We start from the raw sequence: 14,737 nt of genomic DNA on the forward strand, positions 1-14,737 counted from the left end.
TGGTAAAACTTACATTGGACAAACCTCGCAACCAGTAAAAATTCGGATTCTTCAGCACCGGTCCAGAATCAAATGTGCAGTTAAAGGAGCACCACTAGTAGAACATTTTCTGGAGTCAATGCATAATGCAGAAGATATATGGTGGACAGTACTAGCGGTAATACAATCTAAATTGGATGGACCATCAATGACAAGGAAATTATTGAAATTGGAAGCGAGGTTCATTGAAAGATTTCATGCAGCCAAAACTGGACTAAATGAGGACGATGAAATGTGGGCTTTAATTAACTGAGACTCTGGGGGTCATTCTGACCCTGGCGGGCGGCGGTCAAAAGACCGCTGCCGGCATTCTGACCTTCCCGCTGGGCCGGCGGGCGCTACCCAAGGTAGCGCCCGCCGGCCCAGCGGGAAGGAGGCCTGCAACACTGAAGCCGGCTCCAAATGGAGCCGGCGGTGTTGCAGGCGTGCGACGGGTGCAGTTGCACCCGTCGCGCTTTTCACTGTCTGCTAGGCAGACAGTGAAAAGCATGCTGGGGCTCTGTTAGGGGGCCCCTGCACTGCCCATGCCGGTAGCATGGGCAGTGCAGGGGCCCCCAGGGGCCCTTAGACACCCGTTACCTCCAGCCTCTTCCTGGCGGTGACAACCGCCAGAAACAGGCTGGCGGTAAGGGGGTCAGAATCCCCAAGCAGCGCCGCCATGGCGGATTCGCCCAGCCGGGGGAAATCCGGCGGGAAACCGCCGGACCCGGTTTTCTGACCGCGGCTTTACCGCCGCGGTCAGAATGGCCAGGGAAGCACCGCCAGCCTGTTGGCGGTGCTTCCGTCATTCGCGGCCCTGGCGGTCTTTGACCGCCAGGGTCGGAATGACCCCCTCTGACCTTGTTGTTGATACTGTATATAATATGTCTTCGAAAGATAACTGTAAGATATAAATGTTCTCACTTACAGAGTTACATTCACTTAGTGTTAACAATCAATATTGTAGCTCCAAGGTTGATGGGATATCTATGGAGCAATACGGTTCAGTTGCCTTTCTAGAAAGATTCTGTTCTCTCCAAGATAATTACAAGAAGGGTAATGAACTGGGATGTAAGATACAGTCAGTTTTCTCCAACAGTATATATATATATATATATTGTTTGAGCATTTGTTTAGTTGACGATGTTGACAGATTTAGAATAGACATTTACAGTATGAGTAGTTCACGATTACGGCACACCTAAGATGGCTGCCGCTTTTAGACAAGAATTGAACATAAAGATGCGATCTAACTGAAGGTTGAGAGATTATTATGCAATACACAGTTAGTACTCCCCAATAGCATATACCTTTCTAATAATCCGTTGGTATTTAGATGTTGTTAGATGCAGAAGAGACACTCGTAATATGGGCAGTATATAGAAATGCGATACAACCAAGATGGCCGCCGCATTTCGTCTGGAATCGCTGCAAGTTGGGTGGCCCTCATAGGCATTATTTAACGTAAGTAAGAGCGCCATGAGGTAGACGCTCGCGCGCGTCAGAGAGCGAGTGGTTACTAAGTAACATAAACCCAGAAGATCCGACTCGTTTTTGAATTGCCGCGATGTGCTTTCACACGGGCTCCCTGTGTCTCGGTAAGGACCTTGTTACTATGGGACTACAGTCATTAAAACTGTGAGTGGTCTAGACAGAGTTTAAAAGCATCTTGGTTTCTGTGACCGTTTGCCGTCTTTTTAGGTTGAGGTTTTGTTTCCCAGCGCCATGCTAATGATATAAAGCAAGGGGATTAACAATGACTGCACAAGAAGGACTTGAGGCAGTTCCCCCCTCAATGGAAGTTCAGGTAACTCATAATGGCTGATGGACAGCGTGTAATATATGCCTGAATACATATAATGGCAAATATGTTGAATATTATGTAAATAGGTCGCTGCACATTGATAACGGTAGAAATTGGGATCACCTTTTTGCACACCAGTAGTAGTAAAATAATGAAATAATGGAAAAGAGGCCATATAAGACATTTTGATGATACTGGCTTATTCTGCATTTATGTACAGACTACTATAACACCACCTGAATGGTAAAGAATATTCTGTTAAAAACCTTTTGTTTGATTTTTTAGAGATGATATTGCCCTTCTCCAGTCCTGATAAGGCCCTAAATCAGAAGGCCGAAACACGTTGACATTTTTCTTGCAAGTTTGTGGGCTCGTTAAACAATGGACTATAATTAAGAGACTTGATATGCACAATACAATTCCTGTGGAAAATAAATACACAGGGTTATGATAGCTAAGTGCAGTAAAAGCCCACAGCCATAGCAAGTGGAAGTGGATCACAATTGTAATCACATGACAGTGACCACTGATTAAATGTGTGGGACATAACCCTCTTTGTGTTTCTTATATTGTCAATCTTTAATTATTTGTTAGTATTGTAAGTATTGTTTCGTCTATTGTTTATGTACAGACTATGTATGTGTGTATTGGTGTGGTGTCTAATGATTTACTGAACAACCACAGCTCCTTTTTACAGATTTGTTGAAATAAATATGGGAAAGAAATTAACCCAAAAGTAACAGAATTAAGTACTGTTTTTTTAAATCAGTATTGGATTTGTCCCTACCTGCCGCCCTGTGTATTGTTTTTGACTATGGATTGACCCTAGGCAGGTTAGGGTTATAGGGTCCCCCCCTTTTCTAGTAATGGCGTACAGGGAGTGGGCACAGTGCCACGTTGCATAGCCACTGAGAACCCATCACAGTCTAGACTATGACCCATGCAAGGAGATACATGTGACAGGCTCTGGTCTCTGCAGGCTGAGCAGTCAGAACATACATGACATCTCGTTTCAATCACCTCCATGAATATCAGGACATCATGTAGGCACCAGCAAATTGGCATTTGGTGTGTATGGCAACCTGGATGGCAGATAGAGTCATGACGTGACTTATAAAAAACAGTCTAGCAAGGGCAGATGTGCTAGGAAATCTCTGTGGCAACATACACATATCTCATATTACTCACGGCTGACGCATACAAGATGCATACCCAGCTCATGCTTTCATGTACCTACATGTAGTCTCACATATGCAACATTCGTTAAGAAAGAGATGTCAGTGGATGGCTGTAACGCCACCTCACCTGGTTATGGACATCCCACACAAGGTGGATCATGGAACACAATGAACACACACACCACATTGTGACTAAAGTCAACATGTGGCACTGGCCACCAATACATGCACATTGAGTTTCCCATTGATATCACACAGACCACATATACAGGCACATGAGTACTCGATCTGCCACACATGGGCACATTCTAGCCTGTGAGGAGGGCAAGGATAGCTAAGTAAATTGAAATTTCTGCACATGTGACACTTACCTGCTCCTCTGGTGCACCACAGAGCTGTTCATACAGTGGTAGGACCTCAGTCACCAGCTTCTCCAACTCCTCTGGTAAGAATGCAGGGTCCTTTTCACCTGCTGTATGTGGCATGTTTGCTCCCAGAGGCAGTACACAGCAGCTCGGTAGTGGAGGTCTTGCAGGCAGCAGTCTCAGGAGTCAAGTGAGGAATTTTGCAGAACATGGCGGTCAATTCCACCACGTACACAATCGTCACCACTGGCGTACACAGCTATTCGCCTGTGACTGCCACTGGCAACAACGTTAGCCTATGGCTGTGTTTGCCGTGGTTGCAATCGCCTACCGCCATGAAGACTTCCGCCAGTGGGCGGTTCCTAATGTCCAGTGGTGTAGGTCATGCAGTTGCCATTTTATAAGCCTAAAATGGGGGATTGGGATATTAACACTGCATCACACAACTGAAATTCTTTTTTTTTTTTGCACAAATACCTGCTCATCTTGTCATGTCATGTAGTTCCTACTACTTAAACTCCATTGTTGTATGTTGTGATTTACAAACGGGCACAGTCTACCCCCTTTAACATGGTCATTTTTGTGTTCGGTACATTCAGTCACATACTAAGGGCCATATGTCATGTGAAGCCATTTTGGATTTAGGTCCAATTATATGTGGTCTACACATGTGTGGCAAAGCAAGGGGCTAACTTGTGAATCTTGTGTCATTGACAGCTGTGTGTACTGTTTGCCATGCCCATCCCTAATAACATGTCTTGTCACATTTTAGCTTGGACATGCATCATGTATGTTGCTGTGGACACAATGACTAACGTTGGAACTAATTTCCTGTTATATTGAGGTACCAAGGGAGTGGGAGGATGCAACAACCACTGGTCTATCGTCCCCTGCCAGACCGACAGGCCATGGGAGAAAAGAAATTTTATACACCTGTATCGTCTGAATAGGCAAACAATAGTGGATCTATGTTGTCAGTTGAAGCCAGATCTGATGCCTGCTATTAGTAATCCAAACACCATACCACCCATTGCTCAAGTCATGTCAGTGTTACACTTCCTAGCCACAGGGTCCTTCCTTCATAAAGTGGCCCAAGCTGGTGGTATGTCCCAACCTATGTTCAGTCTGGTGTTGAGGGATGTCCTCTCTACAATGTTGAAACACCTGGAGAGCTACATTCAGTTTCAGTTTTGTGAGGATTTAGCCCATGTGAAGGCTGATTTTAATGGTTTTTCACTCATCTCACATGTGGTGGGGATATTGATGGCACACATGTTGGCTTGGCTGCACCGCTTCTCAATGAATAAGTATACAGTAACTGAAAAAATTTCCATTCCATCAAAGTCCAAATTGTATGTTTGGTGGACCTCTACATCATACATGTCTATGACTGTTTCCCAGGTTCAGTCCATGATGTCTTCATAATGCCAAACAGCACAATCCATCAGCTGATGTCGCAACTGTAACCAGAGAGGCACTGGCTGGTTGGTAAGTAACATCTGTGCTGCTCATGTGTGTGCAATGTCTGCTGAGGATTTACTGATAAGAGGGACTCATAGTTGCACATATGTCCCATTCCTTAACAGGAGACTCAGCATATCCAAACCGTCCTTGGTTGTTGATGGCGTTGAGGGGAAGTCTGCTTCAATGAGGGCCATGTCAGAAAAAGGTGGGTAGTGGAGAGAGCTTTTGGGCTCCTGAAGGCCAGATTAGGTGTCTTGACCAGACAAGTGGAGCCCTCCTCTACTCATCCAGGAAAATCATTGTGGCCTGCTGCATGCTTCACAACATTTCCCTGAGGAGGGACATCCCATAAATCCCAGAGGAGAGGGAGCCTAAAGTGCCACCAGTGAGCCTCCTGACATGCCAAGTGAGGATGACAGTGATGAAGACGAAGGAGTGGACTTGCGGCAGGATCTCATCAATAACTACTTTTCATTAGTGTAAGTATGTCATGTGATGATTGTGGCTGTATGCAGGACTGTAGTTGTCTGAATGTGTGGAGTTGAGTGTCTTGCCAGTACACTGGAGATCTAATGTTCAGCAATATTGAGCCAATGGGTGCTTGGAGAGTTAGCATCTGACATATCTCCACCAAGGTGACGTTGCTTTGTTTGTGTCAGTCTCAGTGCATTGTCACTTCATTCCTGAGTGCTTGCTATGTGATTTGTGTAATAGGTATGTTTCCAAATCTATGCCGCTTTTTTTCTTTGTAGGTGCCTTCACCCTGACATCCTCATGTGGGCATCTCAGAGTGGCAGTTATCTGCTGCTGTTTCAACATAGGAAGTTGACATGGATTGTTCCAGGTAATGTGGATGACAGATTTGGGGTGTATGAGACCTGTGCCAAACCAGGTTGGACAGTGTGTGGGTCGAAGGACTGAGATGCACATTGTACTTTTCTAGTGTGCTGTGGTGGATCCATTGCTACATGTGTGTGAACATATGGCCATGAAATATGTTGCCTGCAAGTGCAAGCCAGGCATTCACCCTTTACCTTGGCTAAACCCTACCGCCATTGGCTAAACACTATTCTTGCATGACCTGTATGTAGCCGTAGATGTGTTTCATTATTGCAGGCAACAGTGCCTGTGCCACAACACTGACATATGTCTGTATCATACCACCAGACGCATGGTCATTGGATTATGAGGGACCTCTGATCAGGGACTGTTGTACTGCCCTCTGTCCGTGTCTTGGATTATGTGATGTGGGATTACTTGGTTCTGGTATGTGATAAGGCTCAAACTGGTGACACAATTCACTTCTCTGCCTATTCAACAGGACAATGTCTGATAAGGCCCTTCCTGTCAGTGGTCTGGGGAAATGTACCTCTGTATATCTATCTTGACACAATATGAGTCAGGCATTCTTGGCTCTGACAGTCAAGACATATGGACAGCCTATGTGCAATATAATGTTTATTGTGATTAGACACTTGTAACAATGTGTTTGTGTGTGTTGGTAGTAATCCTTAGCAGGATACTGTACCTGTAACACATCCCTCCCTGCACTAGTATCTTATATCTTCGTTGTTTGCTTCCCATGCTTTAACATATCTACATAGCAAGAATTGAAACAGAAGCAGACAGACACATACTTTGTGATAGGTGAATTTATTGACCATTTGTGCATAATTAACATTGGGGCATGGTGGAAAAGGAAAGTGAAGGGTTCAGCCATGGTTGATGAAATCATTGTAGTAGATGCCACAGCATTGCAAATCCAAAAGCCAGTTCACTCCTTCCATAGGAAATGGAAGGTGGTTGAAGAACAGTCAACAGAGTTAAAATGTGGCACACAGCGAAGTTCCCTCAGGAAGAGGTCACTTGCTGGCAGTGGGTGGTTGGTGTCTGGCTGTCTGCACTTCCTGAATTCTTTGCTGGACTTCCCCACTTGCATGCAGGTTGAGCTGTAGCTACAGAAGCAGGTGTGTCCGTGGTGGGTTCTTCCCCTGACAGGGTCTTCCTTCCAGTGTGTGACACCAATGATGACGGGCCTGGTGTTGCTGTGCAAAAGGAAGGGGTAGAGTATTGCTGATGATACCTGATCAGGGTACTCTTAATGTCCTCAACAACCCTGGTAGGGAGGCCAGGTTGGAATTGGTGGCCTCCCATTGCTCACTCATATCCTCATGGATGTCCCACTGCAGCTGCTTAATCACATGGTGTTCAGTAAGTACCTGGCCCATCACGCCTTTAGACTCTTCATAGACCCTCAAGCTTGGCTGATGGTGTCCTGGCCTGGAGCATCCCCAGTGGCCACACCCCAGTGGCCAAAAACATTCCTCCCACACACCCTATCCCCACGGGCCTGTGCCCTTGCCACATGTTGCTCCCTCCCACTGGTTTCAGGACCATCATTGTCCGAGGTGTTGGGCTGTGCCTCAGGATACTGGACTGGGGGCACGAGGTTGTGGGCACTGTCCTAGGGACACCAGTTGGGGGGGGGGGGGGGGGGCAAATGGTTGTCTGTAATGTTGAGGCAACCAGGCTGGGTGGTCTTGATGTGGGCACAGTGAGACTCACTGTATGGGTCTGTCCAAGTTGCCCATATGGCAAGAACCGTCCTCCATGTCCAGAAGTTCAGGAGTGTCATGTTCACTGAGGGCTTCATCCTGGGTAATGGTGGCAGTCTTGTCTGTCAGCTCTGTCTGGCCAGTGGCAGCTCCACCTGTTGATGTGACAGATACAATGCTACTGGTGGTATTGTGACATCTACCTCCAAAAGGTAACAGTGACATTTTGGTCCTCTGGGGTATATAGTTAATTTGCAGGTGATCCTATTGTGAAAGGTACCCATGCTATTGGTAGTATTGAGCTGACCTTTGTGAAGCATGGCAATTCCATTAAAGTCTAGCAGCTGCTGAATTTAGCAGTACATTGGCACTTGGGAGGATCGGCAGAGATTTACATCTTGCCAGCAGTGCTGGCAAAACAGTGGCTGGTCAGGATGTGACTTTGACCATTTTGAGGCCAAGTTGAATGTTATGCAGGCTGAAACAGGAGTTTGTTGTATATGTGACTGGAGTCATCATGTGGTCAGTGCATTGTTAATGTGTCTGCAGCCAATACCATTCAGTTGATAAATATTGAGGCCTAGTTGATAATTTATGGTGCACACTGTGTGAACTGTCCTTCCTTTCCTCAATACTTTCAACTTGCCTTAGCAGTTCAAGATAGAGCTTGGTGGCTAGCCACATCTCTGATTTGGACATGATCTGTATCTTGGTCCCTCTGAGGTGAGTAAACATGATTTGAGAGTAATCAGGCTAGGATATGTGAAACAGTGACCACTGTTCTGCTATTTGGAGTCACTTGAACAGTACCCCCTGGTAGTTGCAGTCAGGTCACTTTCTCTACCTCCCAACACTTGACAATTGGTATCCTCCCAGGTGAGTAAACTTCCTTTGGGAGTTCACTAACAGATGCAATGGGACAAGTGGACACCTGGCTTGTGATTGGAGTTAGCAGAGCAGGGCCCATTGGACTTTACATTCAGGTCACTCCCCTAGTTCCCAACACCAGACAAATATTATCCTCCCAGGGGAGTAAAATTCCTTTGAGAGTTAACGAACAAGGGTAGTTGGACAAGTGTGCACTGGGCTTGTGTTTAGAATTGGCGAGACAGAGCCTCCTGGCCTTAGCAGCCCTGTCACTCCCTCTACTTCATACACTTGAGAAATGTCATTCCCCCAGCTGAGTACACTTCTTTTGTGATTTCCCAAACAAGAGTCTTTAGATAGGAGGACAATAGACTGATGGTTGGAGTGACAGTAAGAGACCCAAATGTGGGTAACAGTCATGGAACTCCCTGTACTACACACACTGTACAAATGGTATCTTCACTGATCGATTGAGGATTAAGACACTGTGTTGGGGTTTTGTTTTCCAGAAACAGTGCCTCCTCTCATTAGCAGTCAGGTCACTTTCTGTACTACACACACTTTTTAAAATATCCTTCTCCCAGGTGAGTACACTTCAATAGAGTTAAGACTCAGGGGCCTTTTGAGGAGAAAACACTGGACTGGTATTTAGAGTTGGGGGGACAGGGTCTGCTGGGGTTGCAGTTTTGTCACTATCACTCGTCCCCATTACTTGACAAATGTTATCCCGCCAGATGAGTTGACTTCTTTTTGCTGTTCACAAACAGTGGTCTTTGGAGAAAAGAACACTCTTCTGGTGTCTGGAGTTACAGATACAGGGCCTGCTGTGAGTTGCAGTAATGTCACTCATTCTAGTACACAAACTTGACAAATGTTCTCCGTTTAATGAGCACACTTCAATTGGGATTTCACTAACAGATGTTTTTGTGCTTTTGGAGTTACAGAAACAGTGCCTGCTGAGAGTTGTAGTGATGCCAGTCCCTGTACTACACCCACTGCACAAGTGTTATCCTCCCAGGTGAGTACACTTCAATTGGGAGTTGACAAACAGTGGTCTTTGGTGCAGGGGACACTGAGTTGGCTGAGTGGAGTAACCGTGGCAGAGCCTCCTGGCCTTGGCAGTCCTGTCAGTCCCTGTACTACATCCACTATACAAATGTTATCCTCCCAGGTGAGTATTCTTCAATGGGGATCTGACAAAGAGGGTTATTTGGGGCAGAGGACACTGGGCTGGCTGAGTGGATTAAAGTGACAGAGCCTCCTGGCCTTAGCAGTCCCGTCAGTCCAAGTACTACATCCACAGTACAAATGTTATCCTTCCAGATGAGCAGACTTCAACAGAGAGTTGAGACACATAGGTCTTTGGATAAGATAACACTGTGTTGGTGTTTGGTTTTCTAGGAACAGTGCCTGCTGGGAGTTGTAGTCCTGCCAGTCCCTGCCCTACACCCAGTCTAGCGATGGTATCCTCCCAGGTGAGTACACTTCAATTAGAAGTAGACAAACAGGGGTCTTTGGGTCAGGGGACACTGGGCTGGCTGAGTGGAGTAGCAGTGTAGGTGGCACAAGGTGGGCAGTGAGCATGCATGACATAACATTTTTGTGACATTTTTCTTGTTGTGACCTACCAGACTTGTTTCACCCAGGTATTCCTGTCAAGCCCTCTGGATGCAGGATGGCCAAGTCCTTCTCCTCCCAGGGAAAGAGTTGTAATGGAGCACTGGGGGGACCACCACCAGTCTTCTTGGGCTTCAGATAGTACCTGGAGACCAGGGAACAGACCTTGCCCTTGAGGTCATTCCACCTCTTCCTCATGTCCTTCCTTGGTGGGCAGGGTGATGTCGACAGCATTCACGCTGTCAACTATCCTGTCCCACATTTGTAGTGTGCTGGACATGTGCTCCAAACAGTTGTGGCTCTATTGTTATGATTTCACCCACCATAACACTTAACTCTTCATCTATGAAACTGGGATTTTTTGAACGTGACATGGTGGGGAAAAAATAGAGGAGTGACAGTGACTTAATAAGAGGGGTAGTGCAAAAGGCTGTGACTGGACAAAAGTGTGTGCAGGGTGTTCAATAGACTGGTGATACAAAAGGGGTGCCTAATTTATATAATCAATAGGAATTAGTCACTCTGGCTTCAGTGTTTGGCTTTGGTGATGCAGAGGACTGTGGTGTGTGAAGGGGTGTGTTTTATAATGTCCTTTGCTGGTGTGTCAAGTGTGCCAATGTGTGTCAGGTGTTATTTTCAAATCCGTCCAATGTGCTGTTTTGTATTACTTTGGTGACAGTGGACTGCCGTTGGTTCGGACTGCCATTGGCTGACCGCCATGGGTGTCCAGTACTGTGACTTTGAACTTGTAATAGTCAGTGGTTGGCCATGGGGCTGTTTGTGCTGGATGTCAGACCACTTATTTCCAGGCCTCTATACTGTTGCTGGTCTGGCTTTTTTGGTTAGCAGTCGGCCGTCCTGCCTTTATAACTCCTAGTAGGGCAGTATAGTATTGTGGTCCGACCTCCAAACTCGCAATGAGGCCCTTTGTTCCTGTTAAGTTGCACACATATAGCTTGATTAGTGACAAACTTCAAAGTAAGCTTCCAAAAGCAGTATGGCCATGATTCAGCCTGCAAACAAGTAATCTTGCTGCATTTAGGAGCTGTGTTAACAATACAGAAACAGTGTGAGGTGACGCCATGTAGAAATGCTGTAGAGATAAAATGCGAGCAGGCGGCCATTATAAAGCACCTGCCAGGATGGAATGAATCACATCCCTGCTCTTTAAACAAGCAAAGTGCTGGACAGACATGAAAGCCTGGGTAAAAAGAGGAAGTCGGTCTTATGAGGTCCGATTAGGCAAGGCTTAATAACTCTTCTGAAAAGGGATGTCATGGGGAAGAAATCATTATTCAAATGAAATAAAGAGGAGACTATGTATTTAAGCATTCTAAATTTGAGGTAATCAGTCCTCCATATGGAAATCCCTTCCTGAAAGGAAGATTGTGGGAGTGCCACAGACAGCTCTCTGGGCCTGTGTAGGAAAGTACCCTCTTTTTGCTATGGTTACCCCCATTTTCTGCATGATGTCAGTGTGCTTGACTGTGTTCACTGGGATCCTGCTAACCAGGACCCCAGTGATTATGCTCTCTCTCCTCTAAATTTGGTTGTTGCATACTGGTAACCCAGTATTTCACCCACAATTGGCATACTGGTGCCCCCTTATAAGTCCCTAGTATATGGTACCTAGGTACCCAGGGCATTGGGGTTCCAGGGGTTCCCTATGGGCTGCAATCTTGTATTTTGCTACCCATAGGGAGCCCATGCAAAGGCTTCAGCAGGACTGCCATTGCAGCCTGCGTGAAAAGGTGCATGCACCCTTTCACTGCCATTTACACTGCACCCGGTCACTTATAAGTCACCCCCATAGCAAGCCCTTCAGCCCTGAAGTCAGGGTGCAGAATACCTGCATGTGAGGGCACCCCTCTACTAGCAGAGGTGCCCCCACAACCTCCAGGATCATTTTCCCAGACTGCGTGAGTGCGGGGACGCCATTTTACACATGTACTGGACATAGGTCACCACCTATGCCCAGCTACATAATGGTAACTCCGAAAATAAGCATGTTTGGTATCAAACATGTTGGAATCATACCCCAAGGCTTTTGCAAGCATTGGTTTTATGATTCCACACACTCTGGGGCTCTTTAGAGGGCCCCCAGTATTGCCCTTATAGCCTTCTGAGGTTTTCCAGGCAGCCCCAGCTGCTGCCACCTTGCAGACAGGTTTCCACCCTCCTGTTGCTCAAGCAGTTCGAGCCCAGGAAGGCAGAACAAAGGATTTCCATTGGGAGAAGGGTGTTGCAGCCTCTCCCTTTAGGAATAGGTGTAACAGGCATGGGAGGGGTTGCCTCCTCAAGCCACTGGAAATGTTTTGAAGGGGCCATTTGGTGCCCTCCCTGCATAATCCAGTCTACACCGGTTCAGGGACTCCAAGTCCTTGCTCTGGCGAGAAATTGGACAAAGGAAAGGGGAGTGACCACTCCCCTCTCCATCACCACCCCAGAGGTGGTGCTCAGAGCTCCTCCAGAGGGTCCCTGGGTTATGTAATCTTGGATTCCAAGTTGGTAGGGATTCTGGGAGCATCTGAGTGACCAGTGCCAGCAGGTGACGTCAGAACCCTCCCCTGATAGATGCTTACCTGTTTACCTGACCAATACCCCTTTCAGGGCTAAATAGGGTCAAACTTTTGGGTGGTTCTTCAGATTCAGATTGCAAGGCTCCAGCTGAAGTCCTCTGCATCCTACACTTCACCTTCTCACGGAAGAAACTGCAACTGGACCCTCCAGGAACTCTACAATCTGCAACAAAGAAGCAAAGAATACTTCTGCAACATCGTATCTTCAGCTCCTGCCAGCAACTCCAACTATTTCCCAGTCGTGCATCCTCAGAGGACAGCCTGTCTTCAGCCTGCCCCATAAGAGCGAAGGAATCTCCCTTGGAGTGAAGGAGTCACTCCTCAGCTTCAGCAGGCCCCTCACTGCATCAATGACCTGCTGCGTGGATCCCCTCTCCTGACAAGCTACATGGATCTTGCATCACAGGTGGTGGACTGAAGTGTTTCCGACGAGCCTGATGTCCTACTTTCCAACTTTGGTGGAGGTAAGAACTTGCCTCCCAACACAAGACAGTACCCCCTTTCACTGCTCATTTTGGAGTTGCCAAGGCTTGTTGGCATCCTTCCTCAAAGTTCTTTGTGCACCGTGCAGCTCCGGCCCCCAGCACTGTATCCTGAGATGCACATCTTCCTGAGTGGTTCTCCGGCAGCATGGGAGCCTTTGTTGCAGTGCTGCATGGGCCTCCTTTCGCACCTCCTTTGTCCCCATGCTGTGGGACTCCTGTGCATGCTGCCTGGTCTTCTGTGGGCTCTCTTAATTGCTGAGATCCCTCTCTGACTCCCCCTCCTGGGTAGGATCCACCTGGTCCTTCCTGGTCCCAGGCAGCGCCATTTTTTAATAACTGTGAGCTTTGCGTGTGCCAAGGCTTGTTGGTGGACTCCAGCAAAGCAAATCAGACTGCAATCTTCCATCCTGTGTGGGACATCATTTAAACCAACCAGGAACCCAAATCTGTCTTCTTGGATGCAGTAATGATTGTTCTTCTTCACTAATGGTTCTTCTTTTGCACCTTCATCCAGGTTAGCAGGGGCTGCTGTTCTCCCTGGACTATTCTGTTCTTCTTGGACTTGGCCCCCTTCTTCAACAGGTCTTCAGATCCAGGAATCCGCTGTTGGTGTCTTGCAGTCGCTTCTGGTTCTTACATAATCCTCTTTCTCGTGTTTCTGTGTGTTTCTAGGAAAGTTTTAGTGTTTTACTCCTGTTTTCCTGGGCTCTGGGGTGGCTTCCAGTACTTGCCTGTGGTGTTTTCTAGTACTCCCAGTGCCCCTCTACACACTACACTTGCCTAGGTGGGAAACTGACATTTGCATTCCACTTTCTTAGTATGTGGTTTGTGTTCCCCCTAGGCCCATTTCTAACTATTGTGATTTTCACTAATTGTACTGTTTTCTAACTGTTGTTATTCACATTTCTGCATACTAGTGTATATAATTTGTGTATTACTTACCTCCTAAGGGAGTATAGTCTCTATGGTATTTTTGGCATTTGTGTCACCAAAATAAAGTACGTTTATTTTTGTAACACTGAATATATTCTTTCGTGTGTGTGAGTACTGTGTGACTACAGTGGTATTGGATGAGCTTTGCATATCTCCTAGATAGGCCTTGGCTGCTCAGCTACAGCTACCTCAAGAGAGCCTGGCTTCTAGACACTGCCTACATTTCACTAAAAAGGGATAACTGGACCTAGTATAAAGTGTAAGTACGTTTGGTTCCCACTACAAACCAGGCCAGCCTCATACAGCCTCGATAAATCAACCACTATAACTCGTTTGTCTCTACGGTCAGGTCAACAAGAGGCAGATTGGTTCTGGGTGGTTGAAGGTGTACTGTTTGCAGCACAGTTAAGCAAATAATCATGGATAGTTCATCGCACATGAGGCAATGTCTTTTAAAGGTCACTCTTTTTTAGCTGTGAGTAAATTTAGGGCTTTTAATTTTGACAAAGTAACACGTTACAAATGGAGCAAGGTGCATAATTTGCAACTCTGTAAAGTTTTGAGAAAGATGTTTGGCCAATGAATATGACCAATGAATATGGTGTTGAAATAATGTAGGCATAGCACGACTTCAGTAAGAATTGGTTAGATTTTCTGGAGTGAGATGTAGGTGGTGTAATGCTGTTAGGAGACCAGACTTATTTGGAGGGGAAATGGTAGGTCTTTATGAAAAAGTGCACACAAATTGTGTTCATTTTTCGTAGAGGTGTGCCTAGATCCTCTAGATAAGGTAGATCGTTTGGAGTTGGATTGGCAGGATCCAGGAACAGGATTTAATTTTTTGGTACCGGTAAATCAGAGGCAATTATCCT

At 46.4% G+C, this 14,737-nt stretch overlaps 1 long non-coding RNA gene across 1 annotated transcript; it reads left to right on the forward strand.

Annotated features, from left to right (window-relative positions):
* The first annotated feature begins 1,508 nt into the window (after window positions 1-1,508).
* Window positions 1,509-5,674, forward strand: LOC138260740 (uncharacterized). Its single transcript, XR_011198953.1, has 3 exons — window positions 1,509-1,656; window positions 4,767-5,308; window positions 5,582-5,674. It is a non-coding gene; the product is annotated as an uncharacterized lncRNA (long non-coding RNA).
* The last annotated feature ends 9,063 nt before the right edge of the window (window positions 5,675-14,737 follow it).

The sequence above is a fragment of the Pleurodeles waltl genome, chromosome 10 (assembly GCF_031143425.1).
Source record: "Pleurodeles waltl isolate 20211129_DDA chromosome 10, aPleWal1.hap1.20221129, whole genome shotgun sequence".
Lineage (NCBI taxonomy): Eukaryota > Metazoa > Chordata > Amphibia > Caudata > Salamandridae > Pleurodeles > Pleurodeles waltl.